The following is a 22394-nucleotide window of genomic DNA, read 5'->3' on the forward strand; positions in this document are numbered from 1 at the left end:
CAGCTGCACTCTCCTAACCGCACGGCCAACTCACCCGGTTTTCTTTGTAAGATGTTGCACAACATAATAGTGATCGGATATTAGATTCATTTTACTGAATAGATTAATTTGATTCCGTTCTCGTTACTGAATTGATGCAGTGATCAGATTCACAGCTTGATATTCACTGTTCCTCTTACATTGGTGTAGTATCTACTGATAAGACAGCAGCAACAACATTCAAAGTTTGCTGCTGCCATGTGGTCTTCATTCTATGTACTGCTTTCCTACGAGTCATCTACCTTTCAGATTCAGGTTTCTCCTGGCAGCCACCTCTTGGCATCAAATTTTGATATTACAAAGCCTTTCTTCCATGGTGACAATTCCATTAACCCTTTGGTACTCAAGGTAACGATCTGTCACCCTCAGGTCATTCACAACTATTTTTTTTTGTTTATATATGTTTCATCTAAACAGTGTTATGTAGCTGAAGATGTTGATGATATAAGAAACATGTACCACTTTTAACCAATAAGTTGTCCTAAGCAATTTATAGTGTATCGACAAGGTGGAAAATAGATAATAGTTGTGAATCTTTTTAAGTGCAGTACGGACCATGAAGCTGATTTTATGTAACCGTCTGGTCATGTGAAAACTGTCACGGTAACGATCCATCGTTACCCGCCATTATTATTATTTCATTGTTTACACGCCAGATAGCAGCGATTTTGCATTGAATAGGAAGAGCACAGTTTTAACTCAAGTTATACTTCACGGGAATTGCCGACTATCGGTATTTATCGATATTCTTAGTGTGCTCACTGGAGGTCGGTGTCTTGTTTACGTCATGGTTTTTGGTAAAGATGCGAGCATTTCTCTCTATTTTTGTTGATGTTACTGATTATATAGTGAAATTAAGGTGTTATAACGAGAATTCATAATGGCGAAAAATTTACTCGCTATAACGGATTGTCGTTATATCAGATTTTTTTGTAAAAGTCGGGGAAAGTTTTCACGGATATCCACACTGCGGCTTACTTGTTTCTTTTTCGAAATCCGATACTACGTGAAATTGTGTGTTTAATTTCATTCTGAAAAATATGTGTTACCGTATTTCTCTGAATCCAAGAAGACTCCCACTTTTTCCTTCAAAAAAATTAATCAGGCTTAAAATGTGTTTTTTAAAAATCATATTGTCTTTTCTTATACAGTACGCTTTTTAGACTGTAGACACCGAACATTGGCTTTAGTTATGCCGTATTTTTTGCGGCTGTACAATTATGCTTTCTTTATTTCAGCGGGTTTAATAACTATTACCTTAAAATTGGCATCATAATATCGAAGGGAACTCGTTGAAAATTTGCCGGCGGTACACATTCCACGCGTCTCTACAATACGACGATCCACCAGGAAAATATTCTTGCTTACTATAAAACTGCTACCGGTACTTTCACTCAGCGTCAGATATAACTGGCTGCCGCTACACACACGTTTTGCTTGCCAGATTCGGCCAACTTCAGCGGCCAGCGATGTATAGGTCTTAAGAAGAATTTATTATATTAATAAAAACCACCTTTCCAATACACAATGTCCTTTATATTTAGGATAAAATGACTTAATTAAAAGTAGGACATGTTTCGCTCAATCTTAGTGAGCATCATCAACTATAGATAACATAATCCATGGTGGGTCAGGGCCCGGATCCCCAATCTAAGTGCTAACTTTGGAATTAATGCTAATAATTTCATGAAGATTTTCCATTATAAACATGCTTTCAATCCTCCTGTAGTAACAACAGCAACAGTAGCCACACCTACAATGCCTCCTAGCACTGCATCCCCTCCATTGGCCGACAACTCGCGTAACGTCCCGCCTCCCTTCCCCTTCCCACTACCTTCCCCGTCTCTACGATCGCATTCGTATAACGCGTAGCAGCAAGTCAGTGACCAGCAAACCTCAGTAAACAACCAAGGGACTACTCTCCCCTCAATTCACACACGGGTAAGTGCCTTCTGTTATTTCCTTACAGTAGTACAGCCTTTAAATTCCAGCAGCTGACACACATACTATTCTTCTTTTTACGGGATACACCCAATTTATATTATTTCACCTACGAGATCAGTAGTTCTCCATTAGAAGCCCAATATTAACACACTACTACTTAAAATAATGTTTGAAACACAACGCGAGGAAGTCCCATAAGGTTATTTACGCCGATCCAGATGACGTTTTATCATCAGTGCAGTTCGTTTTTCAACCAATATATGTGATTTTAGCATTCCTCATGTTTATTTTAAAAAACAATCATCATAGTTCATTACAAGAGCACCCTTATGTGAATAACTGTTTTTAATCTTAAACAGTCCAATGCAATTGAGCGAATATAATGGTCATTGATTTATACAAACATTTAATCACTACATACTATAGTAACATTTCATGTCATTCATTCCAGTTTACATTTTAAGCAATTTTAATGATCAGTATTTGTTGTAATAGACATAATTTAATTTTATTGATTTTTAAATTGTTAAAATTCGTATTTCATCAATGTATATTACAAGTTTTTTCGTTATATATATCAGGATCAGGGCCCTGACCCACCATGGATTATGTTATCTATAGCTGATGATGCTCGCTAAGATTGAGCGAAACATGTCCTACTTGTAATTAACGTTTTATCCTAAATATAAAGGACATTGTGTATTGGAAAGATGGTTTTATTAATATAATAATTTCTTATTCTGAAATCCAATACGGTTTTATAATATTTATAACTTGTAAAGTATAGGTCTTAGTCGTGGACTTTGAAAGTCAACGAACGAGTTTATTGCGCCACGGTATGGCAATTTCGCCAATGCATTTTTGTGCACATACCTCACAATTTTAACTTCAACTTTAAAGTGTCCGTGTTGCGGGCCACTGATTGCATTTTTTGTGCAGTACACATTTTAAAGCTATCTTTGTCTTCACGGTAACGCTGAATATGGGCTTTAATTAGGTCTATGCCGTATTGTCTTGCGGTTGCACAATTATTATATATTTTCGGGTGTTTAGCCATTAACTTAAAATTGGCATCATAATATCGACGAGAACCCGTCAACCCGGCAATACCTGTTCTGCGTATCTTTACAATAGAAGATAGGATACGACGATCCATCACGAAAATATTCCTGCTGTCTATAAAACTTAATTTTACTAAGCGTCGGGTACAGCAGACGCGTTATAACATTGCTACTGATAGCCGTGGCCTTTCTAAGAATTCGTAGGCTCGCATGTTTTGATGCCATACTGCAGATTTCAGATAAGTTTTTGTAGGGGATAATAGACTGTCATTCTCTCTTCACCATTTTCCGAGATCCAGTGACGTTACACATAGGCACTGCACGACCGGTTGCCTTCGCTAGCCGTGTAGGCCTAGGCCTATGTTAAAGGGGCGGTCATTTGTCAACGAGTTTTGTGTGTGAGCGCGCGGCGGCGGCGGGGGAGGGTTGAAAATCAACAGTGTGGTTTGGTTACTGCGGTAGTTGCCAGTGGTGTTCATTACTATCAGGCCAGCGAATGCAAAACGACCCTTGATTTTTCGCACGATATTCTGAGGGAAAAAAGTCTTGGATTTCAAGAAATATGGTATTATTCCAGAGGCTGCTGTGGCAAACATTCAGTTTTCTTTTTCAACCGGCGTCACCTAATCTAACCGTATATTTGTTTCATGGAAGTCTATTTGAAACATATGTAGAGAAATAACATCCTCGCTAAAATTTGACGTGGGAATAGCTTTCCGAAATTTAACTAGACGCAAGAAAATAGACTATCCTCTGAAATCAGTGCCATATCTTGAGGTGTATCACTTTCTTACTTAATTTCAGTATACGGTACACCATTAAAATTAAGGGATCGCTTACTTCAGCCTTTATTTATTTCTAGTTAACAACTGCTATCCGCCACGTTATTTACGCATTTATTACGAAAACATCTTATCCTCTTTCATATCGAATTTGCTTTTGAGAACAGCAGTTGACGGGTATTACTGATCGACTCCAACATTGCCTTCGAATGTTGACAAGAGAGCTCGCAAATGTACATAGCGCGAAAACTTACTGTACCGAAGATGATCGATCGCATTTTGTGGCAAACGTTTCAGTTTTGTTATTCAAATCAAATCAAAAAATCAAATCAAAATCTCTTTATTTGCAAATGAGGTGTCTACCTTGGTGGCAAATGGTACACTAAAATACATTGTCAAGCACTAAATATTAAATTTACAAGAGAAGAAAATTTTTCCTATAATACAATATTATACAATATATGCTAACAATGTTTTCTATTAAACACACAGCTCATCCTTAATAAATTTATATTGTTTACAAAATTCTACTTATAATATCTCCTGTACTACTTACAAATATAGTCAACTGATATACAGTATGTGGAATTACTTCAAATGATACTATACAACTGGTATAACATTAATATTTACATTGCATTTATTTATTTACTATATTTTTTTTTTACCCGTTCTGGATCCTAAGTAGCATAACGACCTGCTGCGTCTTAACCAGAGCCCCTTTTGCCACCACTTTTCAGGGTTCCTGAAGGGCCTTCACAGCTACCGTAGCGGTCCCAGGGCCCTCGAAGTCCCCACTGTACTTCACCCCTACAGGCAGTCCCCTACTTTGGCTGTCCAAACTCCTTAGACCAGGGGATGGAATTAATTTATTCACACACATTTTTTTATTACAATAACCTGCACTGGTCGAATGCCCTCTAACACTTCATTTATTTTCTCTGTTGCTGTTTATTCTCTTCTTGAATATCTGTACAGATTTTGGAAAAGGATCAAACACTACCCCTGGTAAACTGTTCCACTCCTTCACACCCTTCCCAATGAATGAAAATTTACCCCAATCGCTTCTGCTAAAATTCCTTCTAACTTTATATTTGTGGTCAGTCCTGGCGATATAATTATTTTCCAACTGAAGCCTCTCACGGATATCTCCCCATGCTTCTCCTCCTGTATAGGCTCTATATAATCCTATAAGTCTAGTTTTTTCCCTTCTCTTACTTAAAGTTTCCCACCCAAGTTCCTTTAACATTTCTGATACACTACTCTTTCTCCTGAAATCCCCTGTTACAAATCTTGCTGCTTTCCTCTGCACACTATCTATTTTTTATTAGGTATTCTTGGTGAGGATCCCAAACACTGTTTGCATATTCCAATAACGGACGAACCATACTCAAGTAACTTTTTTCTTTTAATTCTTTGTTGCATCCTTCAAGTAGCCTCATTATGACATGTAATGATCTGTATGCTTTCCCAACAATGTCATCAATATGACCCTTCCAGTGCAAATTACTTTCAAATCTCACACCTAAGTATTTGCACTTGCCATCTTTTGGGATAACTACCTCATCCAAAATATATTCAAATTCAGTTTTAAAGCTCCTGTTTGTAAAAGTTGTAACAGTTGCTTTCCCTCCATTAACCTTCATATTATTTTCTTCAATCCATTGTTTGGATACTTTGAAGGTCCCTTTGTAATTCTGAACATTCCTCAATGTTGTTTATTTCCCTATAAACAATTATGTCATCTGCATACAATCTTATTTTTGATGTTATATTGTTCCCTAAATCATTTGCGTATATTAAGAAAAGTAACGGACCGATTATACTACCCTGTGCAATTCCCTTCCAAACTTGCTCTTCCTGAGATACATTATTTCCTACTTTGACTTTCTGAACCCTTGAATTTAGAAATGCTTTTATCCAACGTGTAACTCTTACGTCCAATCCTATTCCCTCCAATTTCTTTAATAATATTCCATGTTCCACTCTATCAAAGGCTTTGGAAAGATGTATGGCTATGCAATCTAACTGACCTCCTGAATCCAACTGATCTGATATGTCCTGCTGAAATCCCACCAGTTGTGCCTCACAAGAAAATTTCTTTCTAAATCCATACTGGCTCCTCACAAACCAATTTTTATCATCACATATCCCTCTGATGTACTTCGATATTAAACTCTCCAGAATTTTACAAACTATACTGGTCAGACTGATTGGTCTGTAGTTCTCTGGTTTCCGTTTATCACTCTTTCCTTTATAAATTGGTATTATTATAGATTCCTTCCATTCCTTTGGTATTACACTATTATTTATGACATAGTCAAAGAGAAATTTTAAATAAGGCACTGTGTACCACCCCATTGTCTTTAATACCTCCCCAGTAATTTGATCACTTCCTGCTGCTTTTCCTTGCTGAAGCAGTTGGATTTCTCTGAAAATATCTTCGTTTGTGAATGAGAAGCTTCTTGTTTCCCTATGTCTCTCTCCCTCTCTATCTTCTGTTTCGGTTTCCAACTCTTGACAATCATCTACTGAATCTCTAAATTCCCTGCTAAATAGGTTTGCTTTCTCAGTATCTGTTAAATAGTGTTAACCCCCTTCTCTCACCATTGTAGGAATTTGAATTCCTTTTCCTTTTTGATTCCTGATATATGAATACAGCTTTTTCCATTTCCCTTTGTGGTCATTACCCTCTTGAAGTATGCCATTCATATAATTCTGTTTTGCTTCCTTTTTCACTCTATTCAGTTCCCTCATTAGCTGTTTTCTAGTTTCTCTACTCTCCCTACCCTCTTTGATTTTCCTGTTTACTATTCTACATTTTCTTTTTAATTTTCTTATTTCCCTTGTATAATAAACAGGGTCTGACGTCATTTTACCCTTCTTAACAGGTAAAAATCTCTTCTTTCCTTCCCAAATAATTCCTTTAAATTTAGCCCAAAGTGTATCCACGTTACTCCCTTCACTTATCCAACAACTGAATTGTGATTTAAGGTAAGTCCCAAATTCATCAACTTTAGTTTTTCTGTACAATTTCTTGTCTTGTGTAACCCTCTTATTAAGCCTTTTTGGTACGAGTCCTACATCCATTATTACAGCCTTATGGTCTCCTATTCCTTCAATTACCTCAGTTTTATCAACAATTTCCCATGGTTTAACCAAGAATACATCTAGTAAGTTATTGAGACGAGTCGGTTCTTGTACTACTTGTGTAAATCCTCCCTCCCAAATTAACTTATTTGCCAGTTTCTGTTCATGGGCTTCATTTGCAGCTCCTTTCCATTCAACTTCAGGCAAATTTAGATCTCCCCCAATTATTACCAGATCATTATTGTTTTTACGAGTATAATCTATTATTTTTTCAAAGATTTCCACGTCTCTTTCCTCTCTTCCAGGCCTGTATGTTCCTATAATTCCCACCTCCTTCATATTATCACGAACTAATTTTATCCCTAATATTTCATCCCTTTCATCGGTAAACCATTCATGTGAACAGTAAGTTTCCTTCACCAGAATAAACACACCCCCTCCCTTTTTATCTCATCGGTCTCTACGATAGACTGTGTACCCTTCTGGAAATACTTCTCTATTACCCACCCCTTCTTTCAACCATGATTCCACTCCTATCACCACAACAGTCTCATAAGATTCCATCAGTGTACCGAATTTTAATTGTTTATTTACTACACTTTGACAGTTTACCAAGAGCAATCTCAGACCCCCTTCCTCCCTAAAACTTGACTGTTGCAATTGGGTAACTTGAAATTCCTTACTATCCTGAGTTTCTTTTTCTAGTTGACTGAGCCAGCTTGAAGTACAGCTGGCTCTTTCTACTAGTTTTCCTGGTCAGTATTATAACTCAAGGGAGTTGCCTGTTTTACAGTACATATCTTAAGATTAATAAAATCTAGAACAATATTTGCTATCTTTCGTTTACCTGAATTGTTTAGATGGAGGCCATGTTTTGTATAACAGTATCTCTCAAAACTGCTGCATTCAATAACCTGAGTATTCCGAAAATGTTTACAAATTTTAACAATATCTGTATTGACCTTGTCCACTTCAATGTTCACACACGAGTCTCTACTCAAATCATGCCTGTGGGGCACGTTCACTACAAAAACGTTAGTGTGGGTCAGCTTCCCTAGTGTATGTTTAAGTTGTGATCTTACATTCTTGGCGTCGTCGCGAGCTACGTCGTTCGTCCCACCGATGATAAGCACTGCATCGCTGCTCCCGAAGTTCCTAGTTGCTGCGTCTACGTTTTCCACAACACTGCTGATAGAAGCTCCTGGATATATTTCTCCGGTTGCTGCTATAATGTTGTTAATCACTCCCGCAATTCCCCTTCCTTGGCTATCTCCAAACACAGCTACCTTCGCTGATTTAGGCCTAACTGGGTCTTGAATCTGAATTCTAGGCCTAAATTTTAAACTCGGCACGGCAACGGATCGCGATGATTTGGTTTCACGCGCGCAATCACTTTCTTCCAGAATTAAATTATTTAGGGCAGAAAACCTATTTCTGATGTTTATTTCCGGAAATTCAGTTGTAGATTTCTTCGCAGCCGGCCGTCCACGAACTACTTGACACCACGTGCTCGAGTTTGTTACTTGTACCGGTATATCACTCGAAGAATGGTCAGTCCCAAATTCTAGCGATCGCTGTCTTTCTTTTAATTCTTGATGTTCAACTTTGAGTCTCATTGTCCTTTTTTAGAATGTTTATAATTTCTAATGCACTTTTATATTCCTCATCGACTGTTTTCGGTGCTTCGTCAACGCCGTCCCCAACAACAACATTCCGAACACACTGCTCACAAATCCAGTCAACATTTTCATTAGTTTTTACGTCTCTAGGGCAATTTCCGCACTTATAATGCCACCATCGATCACATGAATCACACAACATTCCATTTTTCACTAATTTTCGACATTTTCCGCACTTTTCGTCACATTTTACGGTTAATTTACCCGGAGAATAAAACACTACGTCGTCATTACCGGGCGCCATTTTGAAAAAAATAGCGTCACATATCCTAACTTATCTGTACTATATGTATGATGAAAACCTACTTCAAGCGGAATTAGAGAAATTATGACCTCGCTATAAATTACATGATAATATCCTATCCGTAATTTAACGGACGCGAGAAAATATAAACTAACCTCGTAATCAATGACTCGCTTTGCCATATCTTGAGGTGTAGGCTCATCTTATTCTTACTTAATTGCGGTATTTAGCATTAAAAATAAGCGATCGTTTATTCAGCATTTATCGTTAATGAGTTAAAAACGGCTATCGGACACGTTGTTTACGCATTTATTATGGAAACATGTTCTCTCATTTTCCTCGCGGAAGAGCAGTCGATGGGTATTACTAATCGAATCCGACATTGCCTTCGAATTTTGACGAGAGAGCTCGCTCGTGGGCATAGCGAGAAAACGATACGTACCGAAGATGATCGATCTCGTGCAGTATGATTGGGTGCATAAATATCGGCAACGGCAAAAATCGAGCGCGCATAATAGCTCGTAATAACGGGTGCTTCACTGATAGGATTCTCGCTCTAACCGAAGGATAATACACAGTTTAATGTAGGAATTTTGAAGGGAAGGACAAAAGTTATCGTTATAACGGGGTTCTCGTTATATGCCGTACTCGCTATAGCGGACTTCTACTGTATTTAGTTTACTTGCTAGTTCATTAATTAGTCTTCTTAGGTAATTAGCTGCATATTGTAAGAGAAGTGTTAGATATACCCTAGTCTGATACAGTTCATTTAGATTAGGCCCAGTTATTTATCGGGTTCGACATGGCGAAGACAGTTCATTTAGCTGACGATATCACTGAATATTTTGCCAATTATTCATGTGGTGATGTTTCTTTGTCAGAATCAGAAAGTGTAGATGACAATGATAATGCCGTATAATCCCGAATACCACCCGCACGTTTCCCCCAAAATATTGGTTCTAAATCTTGGGTGCGGGTCGTATTCAAGCCGCCCATTCTCATAAATATTTACTACGTTTACATGGAGTACTGAAATAGATTTGAATACGGTACCGTACTATAAATACCACATGTAAAGGGGCCTTGATTGATTTTTTCTCAATACGGTTACAGTGGTATGTAAACGTGAAATGTATGATAATGAAATACCATAATTCAAAGAATATGGCTAAATGTGCAAGCCGCTGCTGCAGATGCTTGATCGTCATTTGTTTCACAAGTGTGGCTGGCGTGGTGGTTGCACGAATAGCTGATCTCGCGGGATATTGTACTTTCGAGAGTGGAGACTGTTGGTTATGGAAGTCTACCTTGCTCACATTCGAGTTCCGTATCTGTCCCGTGAAAGTGCTGTCTCAATAGTAAGCGATGGATTTAAAACGGCGTCTGCGGTCATTTACTGTCTGTGACAAACTTAAAGTTGTAAGCAAAGCTGAAATGTATAGAAATTGTGCCGTTGGCAGAGTGTACGATATTAACACAATGGAGACCGAACCCGAGTGTACATCGGGGTGGGGTAACAGCGCAAATTGGCTGTGCCCGAGGCTAACTCGGGCCCACGTATTCCTTATATTGTCAACACAGCCAGGACGAGAACCGAGCGGAAACTATACATACCCTATTAAAGAACTTTTATAAGAGCTCTACCGTGCGTTCGCGTCGTCTGAAGTCTTTTTTCTCGAACTTATAGCAGCTTATTTTTGCTTGAGTTCGCTTCTACATTCCATGCTTCCAGCTGCTCAAGGCACACGCTTTATGAGTTTTGTTTACATCGTATGAAGTGTTTAGACCGTGTTTTGTTTCTGCTATCTTGATTGGATTATTGAATGAAAGTGGAATTATAGAGATTTTAGAAGAGAATTTTGATGACAGTGGTTCAAAAGAAGAGTTAGATGATTCAGACCTAGACCCCGATTTCGAACTTGGTGTTGACTGCACTTTGTAGTTTATTTAGCTAATGTCTCGTGATCTTCGTATGACTGGAGATTCTTTTAGAACGAAGTGACGCAAGCGATGATAATTCAAAGGCAGGGACTGATTCCCATTCGCCGGGTACTTTTGATGACTTGGATAAACTTGTAAAGCCTGTGCGGATGAAGGAAAAGCGTAAAATGGGAAAGTAATGACAAAGGAGATGCTGGTGGTATCCAATGTTTTCTGAAGCACTTTATGTACCTGAATGCTTCAAACTATTCCACACTAAAGCTCATAATGTGTAAGACTTGGTCAGACTTTTTCTTGTTTCAAAAGGCATACCGTTGGAAAATGTGTAATGTGAAAAGTATTCAATAGATCTTATTGCACCTTTTTAATCTGTAGAATAGGCCCTTTTAATTTTTTGATGATATATACGTTACAATTGCAACCTAACTATTTTCCACAATTTTTTAACAACCTTAAAAATATGGTGGTCTGCCTGCCCGGATGCCGTCTTAAGACACAGTCTCCAATGTGTTAATCGTGTATACGTGAATGGCGGTAGAAGAAGGAAAAACTTCTAAAAAGTAACGGCGATCACAGAGCATTCCACCGGCGGAGTGCAGTGTTTCTGGAAATTGAAGAACAACTCTTCAAATTTGTGATAGGAAAACGTGAGTTAGGATATGGTGTTTCTAGTGAAATGTGTCAATTGAAAGCAGTAGAGATCTCAAAAGAACTAAAAAACCCAGGGTTTTACTGCAAGCCGTGGATGGATCCAAAACTTTTGTCGGACAAAGGGTCTGTGCATTTGGAGACATACGTCTATTTCTCAACGTCTCCCTGGGGCGTATGAAGAAAATTTAACGGCCTTTCAGCGTCATATTAATTTCAGGAAGCAAATTGGGAATGCTGACCAGACGCCTGTCTATTTTGAAATGCCGTTGGAAAATATAGTGGATACGAAGGCTTCTAAAAGTGTAACCAAACATGTGGTAACAAAAAGCAATGATGCACTGTAATGTTGTGCGTATTAGCAGATGGAACCGAACTCCCTCCGTATATGGTTCTGAAAAGGAAAGCATTTCTGAAAGGAAACTTGCCGTCCGGTGTTATTGTTAGAACACGCGTCCGGCTGGATGGACAGTGCGTTAGTTGAGGACTGGGTGAAGTGCATTTGGAAACGACACCCGGGAGCTTCGTTACAAAAAACGAAACGTGCTTGTGTTGGACAGTTACAGAGGACGTACTACTGACGCCGTAAAAGATATGATGTGGAAAGGAAAACCGATTTTGCGATAAGTCCCAGCTGTTCGATGCATGCGTGAACCGGCCTTTCAAAACTGAAATGAAACAGTTGAACACCGAATGGATGTGTGATGATCATGCATTAACACCAGCCGAAGAAGTGAAGAGTTCTGAAGTGGGACTTCTATGCAATTGGATAAAGACCGCATGGGCACGCATTCCCAACGTTCGAGTGTCCAAAAGCTTAAGAAATGTGGAATTTCAAATTCAGTGGATTGTAGTGAGGACGACTATGCAAAGATGCCAGCGACGAACGTTCATATGGTGAAACTTCAGAAGACTATGAATTGTGAATGATGCGAGTATTGGGCCGATTTTATTTACGATTTTTGTGATTTTATTAATTGTAAGCTGTTTGAATTTATATTTCTGGTATATATGAAGAAAATTAGTAGGTATGCAAGTTTTTTTTTTAATTTTCATGTTTTCCCCCTTATTTTGCAGTCTCAGATTTAGGGTGCGAGTCTTATTTGGTGGCGGGTGATATTCAGGATTGTACGGTAATCTAGCACCTCCAGTAAGAAATGTGTTTTTTTTATACAAAATGACTTTGTAATTGATACATTACTTTACACAATTTAATCTCTCCTTGGATCCAATGCACATAGAATCTTGATATTTACCATGCTAGTAGAAAAAATGACCTTTCTAATAACACCAATTACAAATTTGTGCATTGAACACCGTTTTTCGGAATTAATTCAGAAGTATAAAAATCAGAAACTTTTAACTTTGTTTATGCATTTGATATTTTTTTAAAAATTGAACCTTTCTGGTTTAGGGACATGAGTTACAAGCAATGACAAGTGATGTATACTCTGAGTTTACAAACTTTCGTGTTGATATCTTTATCGGTGTGCCTTCCATGCAAGTTTAAAAATGAAAGTGTGCATAGTGGGGTATATTATGGCTGACAGTTTTCTCACATCCATCAGTTGAGAGCTCTAAAGCGAAAGGGTTAAAGAAGTATATAGAATTGGATAAAAAATATCTGTACACACAATCATCAGTGATCTGCATTTAGAGCTGTTGCCCAGGTGGGAGATTCCCTATCAATTGTTTTCCTACTCTTTTCTTAAATGATTTCAAGGAACATGGAAATTTATAATTGATAAGTACTGCATATGAACAGTTTAATAAGGAATATGCAGGAGCTTGCGTTGTCACAACTAATGTTTGTAGCTAGGAATGTAGGATCTGTGCCGTGCCTACTAGTTGACACGACTTCTTATTGGACACAGGTAGTACCATGTACAACTAAATTTAATGCAGGGAAAATTCAAGCAATACAGGCTTAGCTTAATAGTCGGCACTCTATTCACTGAACATAGATTTTTCTTTTATATAATTTTTTAAAAAACTTGGAAATGAATATAAATACGTAATGATTTGCTGGATGCACTTTGCACTTTGGGAACACCTGTTATACTTCGCTATCGTTATAGCTATCCGATTTTTTCGTCTAATATGCTGTTGTCCAATGAACCTCTTTTCTGCATTCACTTCATCACTGCACAGTTTACAAAACACATGCTCAGCTGTTATAAGCACATATTTTTCAAATCCATTCACCAGAATAATTAAAAATACACACTCTGCTCGTTCCTCTTTTGGCATTTTTCCTGCACAGAATTATTTGAGTTACGTACTGAGGCAAGGAAGTTAACTCTTGTTTCTCATTTCTATTTATTCTTTGCCTTAAATTGCCGGGGGCGTGCGTGAATGACTGGCTTTAGAAACGGTTGCATAGCCTGGTACATTCCTTTTGCTAAAGAAATATTTTCTCCTAATTATCTGACTTGAGTATTGTGTTTCTGCTCATGACGCTTTAAGGCACAGAACCCCTTTTTTTCTTTCAAATTTTGAAAGGAAAATCGGCAATTTCATATGCAAGTCATCAAATCAGAGTAATATTTCTAAAAAAAAAAAAAAAAAAATCAGTAAAATGTACAAATTATGGGGTGGTTTTATTTGAGACCACTGTGCCTCTAGGTTACTGCTTAACAGTACGAGTCTTTTACTCAAATTACACAGACTTTAACTTTTACATAAACGCAAAGTATTGTTCAGTCTTCATTAAATAAACAACCACTGTTGGAAAGGGACGAAACAGTTCCTGTCAGATGAAAGGCACAAACTGATCCCACATGTCGTACATGAGCATCTTGTCCTGTGAGGTGCCTTCTTCGTACTGCAGTATCCACAGCGTTTTGAAGAGCTATCTGTTGGCATGTGTTTTGTTTTAGACTTTCTTTTCTCTGCTGCCACTTGAGGTTTAAAACTCATCAGTTTAGGAGTGGTAGATAGGCCAGGAGATTCTTCGAAACTCTTACTTGCTACTAGGCCAGACACAACATTTCTACGGAAATCCTTCAGACACACATTATTTGCATTACATAACTGGTACATAATATAACCATTCACAACTGAAACGTCAATGAAATGCCGAAATAATCGCAACCATGCTCTTTTTGACTTTCTATCAAAAGCACAGAAGGATTTTAGCATGTCTGCCTTGTTTACACATCTCATATTTCCTGTGTGAGATTGTACTATTTTTGGGCGAGTTACTTCTTTAACACTACCATCTGAGTTTGTATGGCTAATGTGGTTACTTCGGTAGGCGATTCAATAGTTGGCAAGAACATCACTGTACGCTTGCCCATCCATTTCACACAAGCTATACCATCAAATCTAACTTGCCAGTCATTCACCCCTCTCGAGTTCTTTGTCATGTTTCAGAGCTGGAATCCCTTTCCGGTTACTCCTTTCTGTTCCACAGGAAGGGAGTCCCTTTGACCTTAGTTTCTTGACTAGTACTAAGCTTGTGAAATAATTGACGAAATAGATGTGGTAACTGTTATTTTCTAAGCCATCGGTTACGACTGGTGTTCTTGTTCACACGTCACCATCACTCTCGTCAGCATATATTTCACTGTCTTCATATCACGCACCGGTTCCCTGTCATCGTCTTCTGATTCACCATCTTATGTAATACCTTCCAACAGTTCAATTATTTCCTTCTTGTCCAACTTCTCAATATTATGTTCTGCAAAAAAATGTAAGGTTATATTATTCGACATGCGGTATGCTGCAGTGGTTTCAGTTGGAACCATTCCACATTTCCGCAAACTTTCTAAACTTATAACTATCCTCTGTTTTATTCTCAATTAGTTTCTTAGATATCACTACAATAAACGTACCTGAAATACAAACAATCAAATAAAATTATTCCAAAGAAAATTGTGCTTTCAAAACAAGTGCTACACAATACTTCAAGCACAAAATATCTCCGTGGCATTTTTATACATATCAGATTTCATTAGTTCCAAAAATCATCACTAGAGAATGGCACCTCACTGAGGCAATGGAAGTGGTGTCACATGACAACACTGCACCATAAGGAAGATATAAAATAAAACTGTAGGTGTTTTCAATAGAAGGGGGGTTAACTCTTGTTTCTAATCCCGTCTCATTTCCACCAGCCTATGCAACCACTCCTAAAGACAATCATTCACCACCATGGTAACTTAAGGCCAAGAATGAATGTTATGACATGACAATTCATACGTCACAATTTAACTGGACGTAATTGTCATTGAATTTTTATACTCAACATGTTTAGTATCCTTGTTACAATTTTAAGGTCTGTACGTTTATTTGTCGACTGAACAATTTATATTGTAAAGATGGAGTGTATGATTAAGAATTGCACAAGTACTCCTCTTGTCTGATTTAACCACCTTTTTCTAGGGTGTCCAATCAGTCTTCGTCCCGGAACGATTTTTTCAAAATACTACCTTGAAATTTGAGTTGCCTGCATCCACTAAAGCCTTGCAACACTCAGCCTTTCTTGCATGGTCAGGCAGACCTGCTGGTCTCTTTGTATCTGATCATTCCTATGTCTGTCTGTCCTTGTTTTCTGTACAGCCCATCTAAGGAACTTCATTTCACAAGCTTACAATAGACACTTCTTTTTTATGTATGAAGACAGAGCTCGATAGCTGCAGTCGCTTAAGTGCGGCCAGTGTCCAGTATTTGGGAGATAGTGGGTTCGAACCCCATTGTCGGAAGCTGTGAAAGTGATTTTCCATGGTTTCTCATTCTCACAGGCACCTTTCCTCTCCCATATTCGCCGTAAGACCTGTCTATATTGGTGCGATGAAAACAGCTTGTTAAAAAAAACCACTGGATGATGCAAGTGTCCAGACTATATCATGATGGGCAGGAGATGCGATTTAGGCAGGGTATGTTTAGCCCTCTGATTTCCTTGCCCCATAATATGTTCCGTACTTGAGGAAGAAGTTAGGTCCTTTTGCCTTTCAAAAATCAGACTAACTTTCCTGGGTCGGAACCTGCTATATTGGGATCTGGAGTCCAACACTACCATTGATCCACAGAGGGAGAAAGCACTCTGAAAGAATCTGTGATATGTAAACCTTCATATGAAAATTGCAGAGCCCACTCGTGAGCATTTGTAGCTCTGTGCCTCGTAACCTCAACGATTAACGCAGATTTATTCTTTTCACCTTGCGCTCGATGTTCAAACACGAATCAAGGTGAAAGGAAATGCACAGCTTGTCTTGTCTTGTCTTCTGCTGATCCCCCCTTTAGTTTCCCAGTAATAATCAATTACAACTCGCATGTAACCTGAAATGAAGGGCGTAATACAAGTTTTGAGTTTTGTAGATATCACTTTGTGATAATCAATTAAAAATTGCATTGTATAGATAGGTCTGTAAATTGATTAATTCAATTAATAGTCCGGCCCCGCGGTGTAGGGGACGCGTACTCCTGTCGCCCGACGTCTCTGGGTTTGATTCTCGGCTGGGTCAGGGGTTTTTAATTGTAAATGATTGATATCCCTGGCCTGGGTGTTTGTGTCATCCTTAATGTTCCGTTCCTTACATTCAGCACACTACACTTCCTCCATTCCAATTACATGCAGGTTCATATCACAGGGTGCAAGTACGGAAAAAAAAATCTCTGTAGGTCGATGCCCCGAACAAATAGCATTTTAAAAAATACAGTTAATACCAATTAATAGTGGTTAGAAAGTAGAGTTCTTACAAATAAAATGGTGGATTTATAATGGATTACATAAAATTTGGCATGCATTTGCTACATTCACATTTTGAGTTAAAATTCAAATTTTAAATTGTGTTAAGAATGTGTCGCCACACCTTATCACTGTAAAAAAGTTTAACTTTCATTCGTGAAACATTTTGTGGTTATCGGAAGAGTTAAATTTCTAGTCCGTAGATATACACTGCCTGATAATTTGAAGTTAAGCGCTCAGGAGCACTCCAATATTATCCCATTTTGGTATACATTCATACCATTGATGTGTGAGTAAATCATTAGATTTACAAGGATCTGTAATGTGTAGAACGCCCACCAGAGTGCATTCTTGACGTCACCATCCTGTTGTTACCTGCCAACTGCTGTCAGTCACATGGTTATGCAAGACGTGCAGAGGACTACGTACAGTACTAACCACCCGCGATGTCTCAGACGTTGCACAGCCTATCAACCAATTGATCGCATTTGACACAGGTCGCATAGTTTGATTGTGTGAGGCCGGTTGGTCGTATTGCGCAATTGCCAGGCATGGGTGCCGTTGAGATATCACAGTGGCCGGATGTTGGACTAGCTGGGTTCATGAGGGCTTCCAATCGCGTGCATGTTCAGGTCGACCAGGAAACACCATCCTGAGGGAGGACCGTTCTATGGTGCACCAAGCATTGCGGGATCCCATAACTTTTTTGGCACCCGCCATCCGCAAACATGTACTGGAGACTCTAAAACATTGACAATTCCCACACAGTGTCTAGACAATTCGCATCCGCTGGATTGGGGTTATGCCGCCCCATAAGCCTGTTTCCATTGACACCAAAACACCAAAGCCTGCACTTGAAGTGGCGCCTTGCCCGGGAAGCATGTACACAGGATGACTGGTGTTGCATCATGTTCAGTGATGAGTCCCACCTCTCCAGAACCTCAGGTGACCATCGTGTGTGGGTTTGGCGTCGTCGAGGGCAGAGGATAGATCCTGCCCATATTGTGGAAAGACTCACAGGCGTAATCCCTTGCATCCCTGGCCGTAGGATGTGCGAAAAGGTAACTTCTAATAGTGCTTCGGCAGACTTTGGTGGCACAGAAATTGGTCAGACGTTCTGTGTTCACACATCCTACCAGTTATGGCACAGTACTCTGGAACAGTGTTCCAACAAGGTAATGCACGTCCACATATAGCACGTGTGTCTGTGGACTGCCTCGGGCATGTTTGGGTCCTCCCGTGGCCAGCAAGATCCCCGGACCTCTCCATCTTTGAACTCTCACGGGATGACTTCGGAAGGGGGACTCCGTCCCACTACTAACCTGCGGTATGTGCAGAACATTTTCAACTATGGACAAACTTGCCCCAGGAGAGGATCCTAAGGCTGACACCAGTCTGAACCGCGTAAGGGCATGCATTGCGGTCACTGGGTGCGGCACCCTACTGACCTTGCGCACACATTCCATCTGTAACTGCCTTGTCTCTTTCATCCCATATTGTAATCAGTTCAGTAAAGGCACATGACCTTTGAGAATATATAGTTTCCTTTACTTTCGAACACTCCTGGGTGCTTGACTTTTTTTGTCAAGTAGTGTACAAGGTTTTAGATAATTAGGCCATGAACACTTACAGAAAATGGTATTCTCCTTCATTTCACCAAAAAAACTTGAGGTACTAGAGTTACTGGTTAAGAGCACAGACACTGAAGCTGTGTACCAAGGAATAAATACCTGGCATTGAACTGATTGAATTAAGGTGATCTATAATTCATTTATTACATACAGCTACACTGTGGCAGAGGTAGTATTATCTGTCCAAAACAAGTTGTTTGTATTGGGTGGTAATGGATTCTGGTAGGGTTACTTTTGCATTAAATGCCAATTTGAGATTGCTTTTTGACCAGTTAACAGTCTTCATAGGAAAAGGAGAATGAGACCCGTATGAAATTTTTCACAAAGGTCAGGACAGTTGGAAATTCTATCCACTGCCACACAGGTAGTGTAATAATATGTGGAAGTGTCATTTTTAATTTGTTAAGATTGAAGCCATTTTCCGGTGTCGACTTAGTTAAATGCAATAAAAACTTTTCTGTTCATCAAACACACAGCAATTACAATATAAATTATAACGCAATAAACATACCTGTAAAATACATTGTATATTTGTGTGCATTGAACTGATTGTATACATTGTATATTAGTGTGTATTTTGCAGGTATGTTTATAGTGTTTATAATTTATATTGTAATTGTTATATTTATTTATTGTAATAACACAATAAACATACCTGTAAAATACATTGTATATTAGTGTGTACTTTGCAGGTATGTTTATAGTGTTATAATTTATATTGTAATTGCTGTGTGTTTGACAGACTGAAAAGTTTGCATTTGTTCATTTTTAATGCTAATATTAAGCCCAATTTTTTTATTTGAGAACTTAATAGATGGTTCTAAAATGTAGAACTAAATAAATGAATAACTAAACTAATTAAAAAGTGCAATTATCCAAGCAGGATTTCTTGCCAAGTTTTTTCCTAGAATTTTCTCTCATCTGTTGTGTAGGATAAGTGACAAGGAACTGAAAAAATAAATAATTGAAATGTTATATTATTTATAATTTAAACTATCTCATACTTTAGATAGGTATTTGAGCCTTCTCTTTAATATTATGTTTGGACTGCAAAATAAGTAATGAAATATAAAGGTAAGAAATTAGGATATTTTGTTTAGGTTTATGTTTTGGCATATGCAGAGTATTTTTTAAAAAGCTATTTTACAAAATAATTCCAGTTTTTAATTTTGTTTTAGAAATTCCTTGTGGTGAGGAGAAATTTCAAAATTTTAGTTTAGTAGTATAGTTTAGTCTAAAAAAATACCACAACAGGATGTAAATGGATCAGAGAAGAGAGGATCTGAAGGAAATAGGCCTTACAACAGAAGACACCACAAATAAGATAAAATTGAATACAAAACTCAAGAATACAAACCTTCGCTTTACCCTTACACGAAACAAACCAACAACACGCATATTTTCAACTGAGGAAAGGGCACGAAGAACGGAGCGTATGAAGAAGTACTGGGAGGATCACAAAGCCCGAACAATCCCTTCAAAGAGACCTGAACGACGGACTGACTAAAGTAATCCTATGTGGTCAAAGAAGAAGTAGTAGTTTAGTATTTGTTTAAACTGCCAAATATGGCCAAGACTAGCGCACATAAGGCCAGGAATGTGTTAGTGACGCCAGTTGACTGGTGTAAACAAACATTCAAATTTGAAGCAAAAGGGAAGAACATATTTTCTTATTAGGTGCAGAAATAATGTAGCTGATGACGGTTGTTAACATGTTAGAAATAAAGATTGGTGTATATAATTACTTGATTGTAATGTCAGATACCGAAATGAAGAAATGGATTCTTAATAAGTTACACGATGTGCTTCAGATTTAAGAGGTTAGCTTACATGTGGTTAAATTACAGTAAGGCCGTAAATCTGTAGCAAAAAGGTTATGGTTACTTTAGTGGGGTTTGAATTTTGTTTTCAGGATACATGCACAGTTAAGTTAGATTTGATGATGCTGTTTGAGTTAAATAAACTGAAATGTTTGCCCCAAAAGCCTCTTTTATGAATGGAATTGATCACTTGAATTCACATGTAATTCACAACTAATGAGTAAGCTGCAGTATAGGAATCGTCTGTGAAAATATAACTTGTAAGGAAAATTTTGTCATACTGGTTTTAATACTTATGTAGTATCTTTTTGCACTTGTATGAAAAATCTGCTATTGCAACTAAATAATGGGCTTCTACTGTAAAAGAATTGGGCTTGATAAGGAGAGTGCCTATCTGTAGGCAGTCTGTGAAGATACAGAGATTGCCAGTGTCCTTTCTTGTGTTTACGTTTATCCTACTCTCTTCTAATCCTCCCTTTTCCGTTGCTGATGTGTCATTGTTTATCCTATTGTGTTCCTATTCATGTTGGCTCTATTTATCACGTGTTTGCTGCTTTCCATTACTAACATACTGTAGAGAGAGCTGACTGACAAAGCAAGAAATACAGTAATTTTGTTGATTTTAGACCCTTGCCACTTTCTTTGATATTTGGACAAATCAGGAAAGTGTCTCAATATTTGTAAATTGTGAACTTTTAAAACATCCTTAACATTTGCATTACTGGTTCTTCCCTTAATTTTGTTAGCACGCTCTATTGTTCGGTGTAGATTTTATGCTGCTTTCTTTACTGAGCCGTATTCAGATGGAATCACTATCTTTTGGTTAGCAGATCTCCACTCAGAGCAGTGTATAAATATTTCACAGTGTTAGTATTTTGTTTTGACGAAAACGAAACATAGATGCACATTTGCCTTGTATGGAATACTTCAGTATCTGAAAACAGATATGGTGGTATTACTTTTCCATATTATTGAATCCCTCAGGTTCAGAAGTATCATACTCTACCTTTCTTCTCCAAGAGCTTGTCTTAAAGTCTTGTTAAAAATATTTTGCTTTCAACTCAGGGTTCCTTTTCAAATTCTTCCTTACCTTTGCTTTTTTCTCGCTTCATATTTCCATTTTTAGTTTTAGTATTTGACAGTGCCGAGTGCCTTTAGGTGTCCAGAAAGGTAGTTGAAAATTTCCATATAAAATTGAAGAATGTGTTTATAGGTTTCTGAGGGTTGATGGATGTTTCCATTGATCTGAACCACATTCATTCTTCTATAAGTAGATATTCATCCCAATTTTCAGTCAGGTCAGAATTCAAATCTCGTTAAAGTAACTGGGAGTGAACGCAAAAAAAAAAAAAAAAAAAAAAAAAAAACCCGCTGCAACATTCCTCTACATGTAGCAGAAAATGCTAATGTGCATTGCTCATGATTACTTCAGTTTCAGAGCATGTTATGTTTGACTTGGGGTGCCCTATTACTTGTATAGTTCGTGTATTGCAAAGATCTCATTCTCTCCCCTAATTACTTTGCTAAATGGTGATTATTGCTTGGTATGGTTACTTCTGCTATCAAATTCATGCCCTTGCACTTTACTTCATTGCAGCAATGACTCGGATTTCTATTGTGCCTGTCTTCAGCATCTTTCATGAATTGTCATAACGCAGTCTTGTGTTTCTCCTTTAGTAGATGCAGCATACAGCCTTTTTATCAGGCAACCTTTTAATGCAAACATTTGCTTTGTTGTACTGGAGTTTGTGCAAGCTGATAAAGCATTACCTAATTTTCTTAATAAGTGACACACACTGCATAGAATGCGACATGATATCTAG

At 38.1% G+C, this 22394-nt stretch overlaps 1 protein-coding gene across 9 annotated transcripts in view; it reads left to right on the forward strand.

The window, feature by feature from the left end:
- Positions 1-22394, forward strand: part of Psi (P-element somatic inhibitor) — a 298816-nt gene that overhangs the window by 140597 nt on the left and 135825 nt on the right. The window lies entirely within an intron of this gene.

This window comes from Anabrus simplex, chromosome 6 (genome assembly GCF_040414725.1).
Source record: "Anabrus simplex isolate iqAnaSimp1 chromosome 6, ASM4041472v1, whole genome shotgun sequence".
In the NCBI taxonomy this organism is placed as follows: domain Eukaryota; kingdom Metazoa; phylum Arthropoda; class Insecta; order Orthoptera; family Tettigoniidae; genus Anabrus; species Anabrus simplex.